General features: G+C 53.6%; 1 protein-coding gene across 1 annotated transcript in view; it reads left to right on the top strand.

The window, feature by feature from the left end:
- LOC123751235 (uncharacterized) overlaps positions 1-16,893 on the top strand; it is a 114,827-nt gene that overhangs the window by 37,632 nt on the left and 60,302 nt on the right. The gene's annotated exons all lie outside the window — the stretch shown is intronic.

Below are 16,893 nucleotides of genomic sequence, written 5' to 3'. Positions count from 1 at the left end.
GTGAATATCTGTAACTCAGTTGTTTAATTCACAGTGCTTCCAGTGGTTTCAAAAATATTTTTACATTAAAAGTCATGAATTAGAGAACTTATAATGCTTCTTGAGTAACTTTGAGCACCGTTTAGCGACCAAGAATATTCATTAAGCAAGCTTCACTGCTTATAAGATAACACTGATCAATATTTAGCCCAACATTGTCTTGCTTAATACAAGCTAGATTTACTTGATATAAGTTTTCTTTGGCATGAGTGTGTGACATAGACAGGTGTGGGTGGGGAGAGTAGCCAGGTGTGGGCTTTAGTGTTCCCTCTCATGTGCAGGTGTGGGTCGGGAGAGTAGCCAGGTGTGGGCTTTAGTGTTCCCTCTCACGTGCAGGTGTGGGTCGGAAGAGTAGCCAGGTGTGGGCTTCCGTGTTCCCTCTCATGTGCAAGTGTGGGGTGGAGAGTTACCAGGTGTGGGCTTCCGTGTTCCCTCTCATCTACAGGTGTGGGGTGGAGAGTAGCCAGGTGTGGGCTTCCGTGTTCCCTCTCATGTGCAAGTGTGGGGTGGAGAGTAGCCAGGTGTGGGCTTCCGTGTTCCTTCCCATCTGCAGGTGTGGGTGAGGAGAGTAGCCAGGTGTGGTCTTCCGTGTTCCCTCTCATCTGAAGGTGTGGGTGGGGAGAGTAGCCAGGTGTGGGCTTCTGTGTTCCCTCTTATCTACAGGTGTGGGTCGGGAGAGTAGCCAGGTGTGACAACGTTTGTTTTCATGTATTAGCTACGTTATTGTGTGGTTGTAAATAAGTTGCCACAACTTACTGCACAACTTTGGCTAAACAATTTTGAGACCGTGTCGCAACCTTAAATGTTGCATAAAAATCGTTTTCCTGATTGATGGAATATATATAAAAAATGTAGAAATATATTAAAAATATATTTCTACATATACTAGAAATAAAACTGAAGCATAATAAAAGGTAGGTTAAAAATATTTTACTCATTACTTTCACTTAATGGAGAATCCATGGTAGTGGTGGTGGAATTGTTGCTGGGTTGTGGTTGGTGGCAGTGGTGGTAGGTTGTGATTGGTGGCAGTGGTGGGTGATGTTTATTGTTGGTGGTTGTGGTTGGTTCTAGTGGTGGTTAATAGTTGTAGTTGGTGGTGGTGGTGGTTGATTGCTGTGGTTAGTAATTGTGGTGGCTGATGGTTGTGATTAGTGATAGTGGTGGTTATTGTTAATGGTGGTGTAGGTTATGGTGGTTTATGGTATCTGGCTCTGCTCCACTATCCTCCTCCACCTCTGCACCACTACCCTCCTCCTCTGCACCACTACCCTCCTCCACCTCTGCACCACTACCCTCCTCCTCCTCTGCACCACTACCCTCCTAATCTGCACCATACCCTCCTCCTCTGCACCACTAACCTCCTCCTCCTCTGCACCACTACCCACCTCCTCCTCTGCACCACTACCCTCCTCCTCCTCTGCACCACTACCCTCCTCCTCCGCAGCACCACTACCCACCTCCTCTGAACCACTACCCTCCTCCTCTGCTCCACTACCCTACATCTCCTCTGCACCACTACCCTCCTCCTCCTTTGCACCACTACTCTCCTCCTCCTCTGCTCCACTACCCTCCTCCACCTCTGCACCACTACCCTCCTCCTCTGCTACCCTCCTCCTCTGCACCACTACCCTCCTAATCTGCACCATACCCTCCTCCTCTGCACCACTAACCTCCTGCTCCTCTGCACCACTACCCTCTTACTCTGCACCACTACGCTCCTCCACCTCTGCACAACTACCCTCCTCCTCCTCTGCACCACTACCCTCCTCCTCCTCTGCACCACTACCCTCATCCTCCTTTGAACCACTACCCTCCTCCTCCTCTGCACCACTACCCCCTCCTCTGCACCACTACCCTCCTCCTCTGCTCCACTACTCTCTTTCTCCTCTGCACCAACACTCTCATCCCCCTTTGAACCACTACCCTCCTCCTCCTCCTCTGCACCACTACCCTCCCTCTCCTCCTCTGCATAATTACCCTCCTCCTCTGCACCACTACCCTCCTCCTCTGCACCACTACCCTCCTCCTATACACCACTACCCTCCTCCTCCTCCTCTGCACCACTACCCTCCTCCTATTCTGCACCACTACCCTCCTCCTCTGCACCACTATCCTCCTCCTCAGCACCACTACCCTCCCCCTCTGCAACACTACCCTCCTCCTCCTGTGCACCACTACCATCCTCCTCTGCACCACTACCCTCTTCCTCCTCTGCACCACTACCCTCCTCCTCCTCTGCACCACTACCCTCCTCCTCTACACCACTACCCTCCTCCTCTGCACCACTACCCTCCTGCTCTGCACCACTACCTTCCTCCTCCTCTGCACCACTACCCTCCTCCTCCTCTGCACCAAACCCTCCTCCTCCTCTGCACCACTACCCTCCTCCTCCTCAGCACCACTACCCTCCCCCTCCTCTGCACCACAACTCTCCTCCTCCTCTTTTACACCACTACTCTCCTCATCCTCATGCACCACTACCCTTCTTCTTTGCTCCACTACCCCTCCACCTCCTCTGCACCACTACCCTTTCATCTGCACCACTACCCTCCTCCTCCTCTGCACCAAACCCTCCTCCTCCTCTGCACCACTACCCTCCTCCTACTCTGCACCACGACCCTCCTCCTACTCTGCACCACTACCCTCCCCCTTCTCTGCAACACTACCTTCCTTCTCTGCACCACTACCCTTCTCATCTGCACCACTACCCTCCTTCTCCCCTGCACCACTACCCTCCTCATTCTCTATACCACTACCCTCCTCCTCTGCACCACTACCCTCCTCCTCCTCTGCACCACTACCCTCCTCCTTTATCTCTGCACCACTACCCTCCTCCTTCTCTACACCACTACCCTTCTCCTCTGCACCACTATCCTCCTCCTCTGCACCACTACCGTTTTCCTTCTCTGCACCACTCCCCTCCTCCTCTGCACCATACCCTCCACGTTCTCTGCACCACTACCCTCCTCCTCTGCACCACTACCTTTCTCCTCCTCTGCACCACTACTCTCCTCCTCTACAATACTACCTTCCTCATCTGCACCACTGCCCTCCTCCTCCTCTGCACCACAACCCTCCTCCTCTGCACCACTACCCTCCTCCTCTGCACCACTACCCTCCTCCTCCTCTGCACCACTACCCTCCTCCTCTGCACCAAACCCTCCTCCTCCTCCTCTGCACCACTAATCTCCTCCTCCTCTGCACCACTACCCTCCTCCTCTGCACCACTACCCTCTTCCTTCCCTACACCACTACCCTCCTCCTCCTCTGCACCACTTCCCTCCTCCTCTACACCACTACCCTCCTCCTCTACACCACTACCCTCCCCCTCTGCACCACTACCCTCCTCCTCTGCACCACTACCCTCCTCCTCCTCTGCACCTCTACCCTCCTCCTCCTCTGCACCACTACCCTCATCCTCCTTTGAACCACTACCCTCCTCCTCCTCCTCTGCACCACTACCCCCTCCTCTGCACCACTACCCTCCTCCTCTGCTCCACTACTCTCTTTCTCCTCTGCACCAACACTCTCATCCCCCTTTGAACCACTACCCTCCTCCTCCTCCTCTGCACCACTACCCTCCCTCTCCTCCTCTGCATAACTACCCTCCTCCTCTGCACCACTACCCTCCTCCTATTCTGCACCACTACCCTCCTCCTCTGCACCACTATCCTCCTCCTCAGCACCACTACCCTCCCCCTCTGCAACACTACCCTCCTCCTCCTGTGCACCACTACCATCCTCCTCTGCACCACTACCCTCCTCCTATTCTGCACCACTACCCTCCTCCTCTGCACCACTATCCTCCTCCTCAGCACCACTACCCTCCCCCTCTGCAACACTACCCTCCTCCTCCTGTGCACCACTACCATCCTCCTCTGCACCACTACCCTCTTCCTCCTCTGCACCACTACCCTCCTCCTCCTCTGCACCACTACCCTCCTCCTCTGCACCACTACCCTCTTCCTTCTCTACACCACTACCCTCCTCCTCCTCTGCACCACTTCCCTCCTCCTCTACACCACTACCCTCCTCCTCTGCACCACTACCCTCCTGCTCTGCACCACTACCTTCCTCCTCCTCTGCACCACTACCCTCCTCCTCCTCTGCACCAAACCCTCCTCCTCCTCTGCACCACTACCCTCCTCCTCCTCAGCACCACTACCCTCCCCCTCCTCTGCACCACAACTCTCCTCCTCCTCTTTTACACCATTACTCTCCTCATCCTCATGCACCACTACCCTTCTTCTTTGCTCCACTACCCCTCCACCTCCTCTGCACCACTACCCTTTCATCTGCACCACTACCCTCCTCCTCCTCTGCACCAAACCCTCCTCCTCCTCTGCACCACTACCCTCCTCCTACTCTGCACCACTACCCTCCTCCTACTCTGCACCACTACCCTCCCCCTTCTCTGCAACACTACCTTCCTTCTCTGCACCACTACCCTTCTCATCTGCACCACTACCCTCCTTCTCCCCTGCACCACTACCCTCCTCCTTCTCTATACCACTACCCTCCTCCTCTGCACCACTACCCTCCTCCTCCTCTGCAACACTACCCTCCTCCTCCTCTGCAACACTACCCTCCTCCTTTATCTCTGCACCACTACCCTCCTCCTTCTCTACACCACTACCCTTCTCCTCTGCACCACTATCCTCCTCCTCTGCACCACTACCGTTTTTCCTTCTCTGCACCACTCCCCTCCTCCTCTGCACCATACCCTCCACGTTCTCTGCACCACTACCCTCCTCCTCTGCACCACTACCTTTCTCCTCCTCTGCACCACTACTCTCCTCCTCTACAATACTACCTTCCTCCTCTGCACCACTACCCTCCTCCTCCTCTGCACCACAACCCTCCTCCTCTGCACCACTACCCTCCTCCTCTGCACCACTACCCTCCTCCTCCTCTGCACCACTACCCTCCTCCTCTGCACCAAACCCTCCTCCTCCTCCTCTGCACCACTAATCTCCTCCTCCTCTGCACCACTACCCTCCTCCTCTGCACCACTACCCTCTTCCTTCCCTACACCACTACCATCCTCCTCCTCTGCACCACTTCCCTCCTCCTCTACACCACTACCCTCCTCCTCTACACCACTACCCTCCCCCTCTGCACCACTACCCTCCTCCTCTGCACCACTACCCTCCTCCTCCTCTGCACCTCTACCCTCCTCCTCCTCTGCACCACTACCCTCATCCTCCTTTGAACCACTACCCTCCTCCTCCTCTGCACCACTACCCCCTCCTCTGCACCACTACCCTCCTCCTCTGCTCCACCACTCTCTTTCTCCTCTGCACCAACACTCTCATCCCCCTTTGAACCACTACCCTCCTCCTCCTCCTCTGCACCACTACCCTCCCTCTCCTCCTCTGCATAACTACCCTCCTCCTCTGCACCACTACCCTCCTCCTCTGCACCACTACCCTCCTCCTATACACCACTACCCTCCTCCTCCTCCTCTGCACCACTACCCTCCTCCTATTCTGCACCACTACCCTCCTCCTCTGCACCACTATCCTCCTCCTCAGCACCACTACCCTCCCCCTCTGCAACACTACCCTCCTCCTCCTGTGCACCACTACCATCCTCCTCTGCACCACTACCCTCTTCCTCCTCTGCACCACTACCCTCCTCCTCCTCTGCACCACTACCCTCCTCCTCTGCACCACTACCCTCTTCCTTCTCTACACCACTACCCTCCTCCTCCTCTGCACCACTTCCCTCCTCCTCTACACCACTACCCTCCTCCTCTGCACCACTACCCTCCTTCTCTGCACCACTACCTTCCTCCTCCTCTGCACCACTCCCCTCCTCCTCCTCTGCAACAAACCCTCCTCCTCCTCTGCACCACTACCCTCCTCCTCCTCAGAACCACTACCCTCCCCCTCCTCTGCACCACAAATCTCCTCCTCCTCTTTACACCACTACTCTCCTCATCCTCATGCACCACTACCCTTCTTCTTTGCTCCACTACCCCTCCACCTCCTCTGCACCACTACCCTTTCATCTGCACCACTACCCTCCTCCTCCTCTGCACCAAACCCTCCTCCTCCTCTGCACCACTACCCTCCTCCTACTCTGCACCACTACCCTCCTCCTACTCTGCACCACTACCCTCCCCCTTCTCTGCAACACTACCTTCCTTCTCTGCACCACTACCCTTCTCATCTGCACCACTACCCTCCTTCTCCCCTGCACCACTACCCTCCTCCTTCTCTATACCACTACCCTCCTCCTCTGCACCACTACCCTCCTCCTCCTCTGCAACACTACCCTCCTCCTCCTCTGCAACACTACCCTCCTCCTTTATCTCTGCACCACTACCCTCCTCCTTCTCTACACCACTACCCTTCTCCTCTGCACCACTATCCTCCTCCTCTGCACCACTACCGTTTTTCCTTCTCTGCACCACTCCCCTCCTCCTCTGCACCATACCCTCCACGTTCTCTGCACCACTACCCTCCTCCTCTGCACCACTACCTTTCTCCTCCTCTGCACCACTACTCTCCTCCTCTACAATACTACCTTCCTCCTCTGCACCACTACCCTCCTCCTCCTCTGCACCACAACCCTCCTCCTCTGCACCACTACCCTCCTCCTCTGCACCACTACCCTCCTCCTCCTCTGCACCACTACCCTCCTCCTCTGCACCAAACCCTCCTCCTCCTCCTCTGCACCACTAATCTCCTCCTCCTCTGCACCACTACCCTCCTCCTCTGCACCACTACCCTCTTCCTTCCCTACACCACTACCATCCTCCTCCTCTGCACCACTTCCCTCCTCCTCTACACCACTACCCTCCTCCTCTACACCACTACCCTCCCCCTCTGCACCACTACCCTCCTCCTCTGCACCACTACCCTCCTCCTCCTCTGCACCTCTACCCTCCTCCTCCTCTGCACCACTACCCTCATCCTCCTTTGAACCACTACCCTCCTCCTCCTCTGCACCACTACCCCCTCCTCTGCACCACTACCCTCCTCCTCTGCTCTACTACTCTCTTTCTCCTCTGCACCAACACTCTCATCCCCCTTTGAACCACTACCCTCCTCCTCCTCCTCTGCACCACTACCCTCCCTCTCCTCCTCTGCATAACTACCCTCCTCCTCTGCACCACTACCCTCCTCCTCTGCACCACTACCCTCCTCCTATACACCACTACCCTCCTCCTCCTCCTCCTCTGCACCACTACCCTCCTCCTATTCTGCACCACTACCCTCCTCCTCTGCACCACTATCCTCCTCCTCAGCACCACTACCCTCCCCCTCTGCAACACTACCCTCCTCCTCCTGTGCACCACTACCATCCTCCTCTGCACCACTACCCTCTTCCTCCTCTGCACCACTACCCTCCTCCTCCTCTGCACCACTACCCTCCTCCTCTGCACCACTACCCTCTTCCTTCTCTACACCACTACCCTCCTCCTCCTCTGCACCACTTCCCTCCTCCTCTACACCACTACCCTCCTCCTCTGCACCACTACCCTCCTTCTCTGCACCACTACCTTCCTCCTCCTCTGCACCACTCCCCTCCTCCTCCTCTGCACCAAACCCTCCTCCTCCTCTGCACCACTACCCTCCGGTGGTGGTGGTAGTGGTGGTAGTGGTGGTGGTAGTACTGGTGGTAGTGGTGGTAGTACTGGTGGTAGTGGTGGTAGTGGTGGTAGTGGTGGTGGTGGTGGTAGTACTGGTGGTAGTGGTGGTAGTACTGGTGGTAGTGGTACTGGTGGTAGTGGTGGTAATGGTGGTAGTACTGGTGGTAGTGGTACTGGTGGTAGTGGTGGTAGTACTGGTGGTAGTGGTGGTAGTACTGGTGGTAGTGGTACTGGTGGTAGTGGTGGTAGTGGTGGTAGTACTGGTGGTAGTGGTACTGGTGGTAGTGGTGGTAGTACTGGTGGTAGTGGTGGTAGTACTGGTGGTAGTGGTACTGGTGGTAGTGGTGGTAGTGGTGGTAGTGGTGGTGGTGGTAGTACTGGTGGTAGTGGTACTGGTGGTAGTGGTGGTAGTGGTGGTAGTACTGGTGGTAGTGGTGGTAGTACTGGTGGTAGTGGTGGTAGTACTGGTGGTAGTGGTGGTAGTACTGGTGGTAGTACTGGTGGTAGTGGTGGTAGTACTGGTGGTAGTGGTACTGGTGGTAGTACTGGTGGTAGTGGTGGTAGTACTGGTGGTAGTGGTGGTAGTACTGGTGGTAGTGGTGGTAGTACTGGTGGTAGTGGTGGTAGTACTGGTGGTAGTGGTACTGGTGGTAGTGGTGGTAGTACTGGTGGTAGTGGTGGTAGTACTGGTGGTAGTGGTACTGGTGGTAGTGGTGGTAGTACTGGTGGTAGTGGTACTGGTGGTAGTACTGGTGGTAGTGGTGGTAGTACTGGTGGTAGTGGTACTGGTGGTAGTGGTACTGGTGGTAGTGGTGGTAGTACTGGTGGTAGTGGTGGTAGTGGTAGTGGTGGTAGTACTGGTGGTAGTGGTGGTGGTACTGGTGGTAGTGGTGGTGGTGGTAGTACTGGTGGTAGTGGTGGTGGTACTGGTGGTAGTGGTGGTAGTACTGGTGGTGGTGGTACTGGTGGTAGTGGTGGTAGTACTGGTGGTAGTGGTACTGGTGGTAGTGGTGGTAGTACTGGTGGTAGTGGTGGTGGTGGTAGTACTGGTGGTAGTGGTGGTGGTGGTGGTACTGGTGGTAGTGGTGGTAGTGGTGGTGGTAGTGGTACTGGTGGTAGTGGTGGTGGTGGTAGTGGTGGTGGTGGTACTGGTGGTAGTGGTGGTGGTACTGGTGGTAGTGGTGGTGGTGGTAGTACTGGTGGTAGTACTGGTGGTAGTGGTGGTGGTACTGGTGGTAGTGGTGGTGGTGGTAGTACTGGTGGTAGTGGTGGTGGTACTGGTGGTAGTGGTGGTGGTGGTAGTACTGGTGGTAGTGGTGGTGGTGGTAGTACTGGTGGTAGTGGTGGTGGTAGTACTGGTGGTAGTGGTGGTAGTGGTACTGGTGGTAGTGGTGGTGGTGGTAGTACTGGTGGTAGTGGTACTGGTGGTAGTGGTGGTGGTAGTACTGGTGGTAGTGGTACTGGTGGTAGTGGTGGTGGTGGTAGTACTGGTGGTAGTTGTGGTGGTGGTAGTACTGGTGGTAGTGGTGGTGGTGGTAGTACTGGTGGTAGTGGTGTGGTAGTACTGGTGGTGGTGGTAGTGGTACTGGTGGTAGTGGTGGTGGTGGTAGTGGTGGTGGTAGTGGTGGTGGTGGTAGTGGTGGTGGTGGTAGCAATAGTGGTAGTGGTGCTGTTGATAGTGAGAGACACAGGTTACAGGGCCACAGGTGCCAGGGGTTCAGGGCCACACCCTTGACCACATGTGTACCTTACCTTGAGGTTACCTTGAGGTGCTTCCGGGGCTTAGCGTCCCCGCGGCCCGGTCGTCGACCAGGCCTCCTGAGAAGTGTACGGTGGAGAACCTTACTGTTACGACCGTGTTTGTGGGTAGTTAGGGTCACATCTTTGGGTCGTGTAGGGGGGGGGGTACGTTGGTGGCTGGTTAAGGTCAGGTCTTAGGGTCGATGGGGCCGTTTGTGGGTAGTTAAGGTCAGATCTTTGGGTCGTATGGGGGGGGGGTACGTTGGTGGCTGGTTAAGGTCAGGTCTTAGGGTCGATGGGGCCGTTGGTGGCTGGTTAAGGTCAGGTCTTAGGGTCAATGGGGTCGTTGGCGGCTGGTTTAGGTCAGGTCTTAGGGTCGATGGGGCCGTTGGTGGCTGGTTAAGGTCAGGTCTTAGGGTCAATTGGGCCGTTGGTGGCTGGTTAAGGTCAGGTCTTAGGGTCGATGGGGTCATTGGTGGCTGGTTAAGGTCAGGTCTTAGGGTCAATGGGGGCCGTTGGTGGCTGGTTAAGGTCAGGTCTTAGGGTCAATGGGGCCGTTGGTGGCTGGTTAACGTCAGGTCTTAGGGTCAATGGGGCCGTTGGTGGCTGGTTAAGGTCAGGTCTTAGGGTCAATGGGGCCGTTGGTGGCTGGTTAAGGTCAGGTCTTAGGGTCAGGGCTGGGAAAATGTTGAGAGCAGCGCCTTAACTTTGTACTCAGAGCTCCTAACTTGGTCGACACATCGAAAAGCAAGGTCTTTGGGCGGGCGGTTTGTGATAGTGAAGGAGGGACGGAGACTACCACAGACCGGTACAGACTACCACAGACCGTTACAGACTACCACAGGCCGGTACAGACTACCACAGGCCGGTACAGACTATCGCACTCTTTGTAAACAGTTTGGCTTGCATCTACGGGCGACTCAGCCAATAACAACCCTAGAGGAACCTTAGGAGCCCGCTGATTGGTTCATTTAAAGCTCTCCCTAAAACCTTCCGCGCCAATCCCATCACTCGCTTCCCCGCCAGATAACCTAAGGAGCCGTTCTGATATTACTGATGTACCTGTCTGTGTGCTTATCTTTGTCTGTATGTCTATCTTCCTTCCTGAAGTCCTCGCCTGACAGACACAGACAGACAGGCAGACAGACAGACAGACAGAAAGGCAGACAGACAGACAGACAGACAGACAGACAGACAGACAGACAGACAGACAGACAGACAGGCAGACAGACAGACAGACAGGCAGGCAGACAGACAGACAGACAGACAGACACAGACAGGATCGCTTCCTCTCCCCGCCAGCCGTTCATCGCAAAACACCGAAAGTAAAGAACTTGAATCAAGTATTGCACGTTCTTGCCCCAGAACCAACTTTGTGGTGGTAGGGGTGGTGGTGGTGGTGATAGTGGTGGTGGTGGTGGTGGTGGTGGTGGTGGTGGTGGGGGTGGTGGTGGTGGTGGGGGTGATGGTGGTGGTGATGGTGGTGGTGGGGGTGATGGTGGTGGTGATGGTGGTGGTGGTGGTGGTGATAGTGGTGGTGGTGGTGGTGGTGGTGATGATGATGGTGGTGGTGGTGGTGGTGGTGGTGGTGGTGGTGGTGGTGGTGGTGATGGTGGGGGTGGTGGTGGGGGTGATGGTGGTGGTGGTGGTGGTGGTGATGGTGGTGGGGGTGGTGGTGGTGGTGGTGGTGGTGGTGGTGGTGGTGGTGATGGTGGTGGTGGTGGTGGGGGTGATGGTGGTGGTGGGGGTGATGGTGGGGGTGGTGGTGGGGGTGATGGTGGTGGTGATGGTGGTGGTGGTGGGGGTGATGGTGGCGATGGTGGTGATGGAGGTGGTGGTGGGTGGAGGGTGGTGTTAGGGTGGTGGTGGTGATGGTGATGGTGGTGGTGTGAGGGTGGTGGTGGTGGTGGTGGTGGTGGTGGTGGTGGGGGGGGTGAGGGTGGTGTTGGTGGTGGTGGGGGTGATGGTGGTGGTGAGGGTGGTGATGGTGGTGGTGGTGGGGGTGGTGGTGGTGGTGGTGATGGTGGTGGTAATGGTGGTGGTGATGATGGTGGTGGTGGTGGGGGTGGTGGTGGGGGTGATGGTAGGGGTGATGGTGGGGGTGGTGGTGGGGGTGATGGTGGTGGTGATGGTGGTGATGGTGGTGATGGTGGTGGTGGGGGTGATGGTGGTGGTGGTGGTGGGGGTGGTGGTGGGGGTAGTGGGGGTAGTGGTGGTGGTGGTGGTGATGGTGGTGGTGGGGGTGGTGGGGGTGGTGGTGGTGGTGGTGGTAGTGGTGGGGGGGTGGTGGGGGGGTGGTGGGGGTGGTGGTGGTGGTGGTGGGGGTGGGGGTGGTGGTGGTGGTGGTGGTGGTGGTGGTGGGGTGGAGACAGTTGTGGGGTGAGGGGTGGTGGTGTGACTATACCAACATGTACTCACCTATGTGTGTATTTGTGAGGAACATAATCCTAGCTCCAGGACCCCCGTCGTTTAAGCCATCAATAACTGGCGATATGAACCTTTACCCCTTAAAGCTCCTGACCCACCACCTGTGTTTATATCCGGGTGTTGTTGGTACCCTCAGCTCCCCTCCTGAGGGTACCAACTGTTCAGTTTCCGTGCCATAATAATGTTTGGGGTTACATGCCCGTGCCGCGTACACCAGTGCTGTTCTGACATCTGAAATGGCCATATACTGATGAATGCTTTGTGTACATGCGTGTGTGCGTGCGTGCGTGCATGCGTACGTGCGTTTGTGCATGCGTGTGTGTGTTGTAACCACCCACATTATCTGGAGGTTATTCTCTTTCATATAATGTTGCATGTGTTAGAGTTGATCTCTGATAGCCACGTGACCGCCAAAGTCCTCTTGTTTGTCTACATTTCTTTGCAGCCTTCAGCAGTTGTCGTCCGCTTGTAACGGTCGTTAGTGTACCATAATCTGCCCATATCGTCATGAACTGTTATAACTCTGGAAGATAGTGGTCTGCACGCATCAACAGCATTGTGCGTCTTGGAGGTGAATCCTTAGCATCTCTGCTTGTTAGGTCTGTCTCTCCCGACCTCTCTCCTGCTCTAGCTCTCTCTCCAGTCTGCTCGGTACTCCTTTATCCAGGGGAGTACACGCCCTCTGGGGACATAGATAATTAACAGGGGAAAGGGCCAAGCCATTACGACTATGTAGCACTTGGAAATGGTCAGGATAAGGATTTGGGATGGGATGGAGGGGGGGGGGGGAATGGTGCCCAACCACTTTGACGGTCGGGGATTGAACGCCGACCTGCATAGAGCGAGACCGTCACTCTACTGTCCAGCCCAAGTGGTTGGGCACGCCCTCTGGGAGATACTTCTCAATAACGCCGAGATGTGAGCCCATACTTTAGGCCTACTGACAGTCAAGGAACAGTCAGCCATCTTTCCCAGTCAACCCATTTTCCCAGTTAGTCCCCCCGTCCCATCCAGCCCCCCCCCTGCCCCCCTTCCTGAAGTCTCCTGGTTACCTGTCACTCACCTGAGGACCACAGCCCCCCCCCCCCCCACGGCGCATCTTTCACTCAAGCCACTCCCCGCCCCCCCCCTCCCTCTCCATCCCCACCATTCGTTACCTTCCCCCGCCTTCAAAACTCTCTCCGTAACCCCTGCCCAACCGTCACGGTCAAGGACGCCTCCCATACTCACCTCAACTGGTTTCGCCCCCCCCCCTACCACATTCCTCCCTCACCTCCCCCCGGACACTGATGCTGGGGTAGTGGGTGGTGGTGGGGCAGTGGGGGAGTGTAGGGGGGTAGTGGGTGTTGGAGGGGCAGTGAGGGAGTGTGGAGGAGGGGGTAGTGGGGACGTAGCCAGGACGTTGTGGAAGCATTCATCAGAGACTTGAAGAGGTATTCAGAAAGATTGATGTCACCCACGTGAGACCAGTGCTACACTATGCAGCATAAGCATGAAACTTACACCTGATAAAGCACTATAAGAAAGTCATAATAAACAGGAAACGACACACAAAGAACGCAATCTAAGATAGTTGAAAAGAGAGGTGACCTGAGGAGACATAACTGCGACATATAAAATACTCAGAGACAAATGCAATCTTAGAGGAACTTCAGATATTAGCGTCCGGGTAGAGAGGACCTAGAGGGGGAGAGAGTATAGTGAAGGCTTACTCCAGATAGTGTGAGGGAATTATGTTAACATTCTCACTAACATTCAAACTAAAAATTCTGTTGGAATTTCAAGCAGTTGTTCATATACATTAATTACTATTGAAGGTTCCTTAACTGCACGTGTTCCTTTTGTATTAACATTAAAGATATATGTTAATATTTCCTTAAATAGATGGGAATACTAATTAACATCCTTGTTAAATACTAATTTGGCTGCGATGTCCGAGTCATTATGATGAGTTATATTTATGTGAGATGGTATCCATACCCACGAGAGATGGTATCCATACCCACGAGAGATGGTATCCATACCCACGAGAGATGGTATCCATACCCACGAGAGATGGTATCCATACTCACGAGAGATGGTATCCATACCCACGAGAGATGGTATCCATACTTACGAGAGATGGTATCCATACCCACGAGAGATGGTATCCATACCCACGAGAGATGGTATCCATACCCACGAGAGATGGTATCCATACCCACGAGAGATGGTATCCATACTCACGAGAGATGGTATCCATACCCACGAGAGATGGTATCCATACTCACGAGAGATGGTATCCATACCCACGAGAGATGGTATCCATACCCACGAGAGATGGTATCCATACCCACGAGAGATGGTATCCATACCCACGAGAGATGGTATCCATACCCACGATAGATGGTATCCATACCCACGAGAGATGGTATCCATACCCACCAGAGTCTACAGTAACCCTTCACTGTGTACAGCCACCAGGTTATTTATAATGGCTATTATGACCTTCTTGCTGTCGACCTTACTGAAGGTTATCTTGAGGTTATCTTGAGATGATTTCGAGGCTTTTTTAGTGTCCCCGCGGCCCGGTCCTCGACCAGGCCTCCACCCCCAGGAAGCAGCCCGTGACAGCTGACTAACACTCAGGTACCTATTTTACTGCTAGGTAACAGGGGCATAGGATGAAAGAAACTCTGCCCATTGTTTCTCGCCGGCGCCTGGGATCGAACCCAGGACCACAGGATCACAAGTCCCGCGTGCTGTCCGCTCGGCCGACCGGGTTTCAAGTGTTTGAAGACCAGACTTTGAATCCCGGAACATTACTCCCTCTCCTGTGTCTTATAGTCAACTGGTAGCCAGTTATAGTACATCTAGTTCTGTTGTGTAGAGTTCAGCCAGTTCTTTAACCTGGCACTGATAGTCTGAGTGTGCAATTATTATTTCTACAAAACTATTGTATTCAATACAATTAAGTCTAGGGAAACGGAGCCGAAAATTTCAGTATCCAAATATATTGGATAATAGCAGGTTCGATTATTCTGGCTCCAGTAGTCCACACTGAACGTTAATACATTATTAATCCAGAAGAAACATGAACCACTTTTAAAGATGCTAATAGTCCAACGACCATTAGGATTCCTGTATCCCAATCTAATTCAATACTCCGATAGGTTCCACACCTCTTGAGAATGGCTAATCTCAATGAGTGACGTATTGACTGGCCCATTGGAGCCATGGTGGGGGGAGGGAGGGAGGGAGTGGAGAGGGAGAGACGAAGGGAGGAGGAGGGATAGGAAGACCGAGAGTGAAAGAGGAGAGAGAGAGAGAGAGGGAGAGAGAGAGAGAGAGAGAGAGAGAGAGAGAGAGAGAGAGAGAGAGAGAGAGAGAGAGAGAGAGAGAGAGAGAGAGAGAGAGAGAGAGAGAGAGAGACAGAGAGAGAGAGAGCCCCCCTGCCCTCCACAGTGTGGCCAGTAGTGTGGTCCCGCCCCGTCCATGATGTGTGACAGGAGAGAAGCATACCTGGGGCAGGTTACTGGAGGCGGGGACACGACTCTCCTACATATATAGTATGGGCTCAGAGTGGGAGGGAGACGTGTGGGGGGACGTGTGTGGGGGACGTGTGTGGGGGGGGACGTGTGGGGGGGCGTGTGGGTGGGGGGCGGGTGGGGGGAAGCTGATTTCCCACGGTCAGGGGCATGGAGAAAGTAGAATGAAGAAGAGGTTGAGGACAGAGAGAAGAGAGGGAGGCAAGAGTACGGAGGAGAGGATGACCCTAACCTAACCTATCGAGGCTGGTGCAAGACAAACATCAAATTTACCTTCCGTCAATGTTTATAAAAAGCGTCGCATTTTAAACAAATATGTCGATTCCGTTACAAATGCCAGAGAGAGAACGGGCCGAGTTATTAGACTTGTCGATCGGACGTCGAGTATCCCATTTTGTTCCGGCAGATTGTCTAATCCTTCCCTCGTCCCAACCTCTCTCCTCTACCGTGATTGGTCACAATAACTTCACATCACGTTCGCCCCCCCCCCGGGGAGACGGAGCCATGTCTCCTGGTGTGCCGTGACTGGCGGACGTGGAGGTGAGTGACAGCCCCGGGACAATGAACGGGGCCTCTAAGGGCTGTCAGTGGTGTCCCTGGCGTTGATAGCCTTCCAGACACCTCCATGTGCTGGTGAAGCAGTTAGATCACCAGTACCCACAACCTGTGCCGCTACTGAAACTACCACGCGCCACTTTCGTTAGCTTGGGGTAAGTTAGACGTATCAAAATATCAGAAAGATGTTTAGCATAAGTTCTCGAATTCCTCCAGCTCCTCAGATGGCGGGCAGGAACCCTGAATGTAGTGAGCATTTCCCTCTGTATCGCCACGCTGAGGTGCTGGAATAGGAAGATGGCAACTCTAGGGGTCTCTTGTTGTTTTAATTAGCCTAGAACCCAGTTCCTTTAAAAAAAAAACTGGTGGCACTCTTACCCCAAACGCCGAGTGTCTGGGGTATATATATATATATATATATATATATATATATATATATATATATATATATATATATATATATATATATATATATAAAATGTTGTATCTAATAGCCATAATACACTACTTGGCCTACTATTCAAGGCCTGGTTGGCCTAATAAGCCGAGTGTTCCTAAAATTATATAATATTCTAAAAAAATTCTTATGAAATTACAAAAGTTTCCATTATATGATATATGATTAAATTTGTTTATAATTTGAGTTACAACTAACAGAAATACGCCCAAACCTAACCTATCATAACCTACCCTAACCTAACCTAACCTAACCTAACTTATCATAACCTAACCTAAATTAATATAAGTCAGTAATTCATGTTCTTAATATAATGATATTAATTCAAATAAAACAAATGGAATATTTTTTGTTTTAAATAACAAAATTCAATTCTGCTTATTAGGCAAATCGGAACTTGCATACTAAGCCAAGTTGTGCAACCTGGCTATTAGGTACGACATATATAAAGGAGACAGGCTGGAAGCAAGAAGATATATGACAATGTTGGACATGTAGTTAATGTGTGAGTTTGGTTCATTATGCAGGTGACACACCCGTGCTGG

The sequence above is a fragment of the Procambarus clarkii genome, chromosome 6 (genome assembly GCF_040958095.1).
Source record: "Procambarus clarkii isolate CNS0578487 chromosome 6, FALCON_Pclarkii_2.0, whole genome shotgun sequence".
Taxonomy (NCBI): domain Eukaryota; kingdom Metazoa; phylum Arthropoda; class Malacostraca; order Decapoda; family Cambaridae; genus Procambarus; species Procambarus clarkii.
This window is presented reverse-complemented; position numbering and strand designations above follow the sequence as displayed.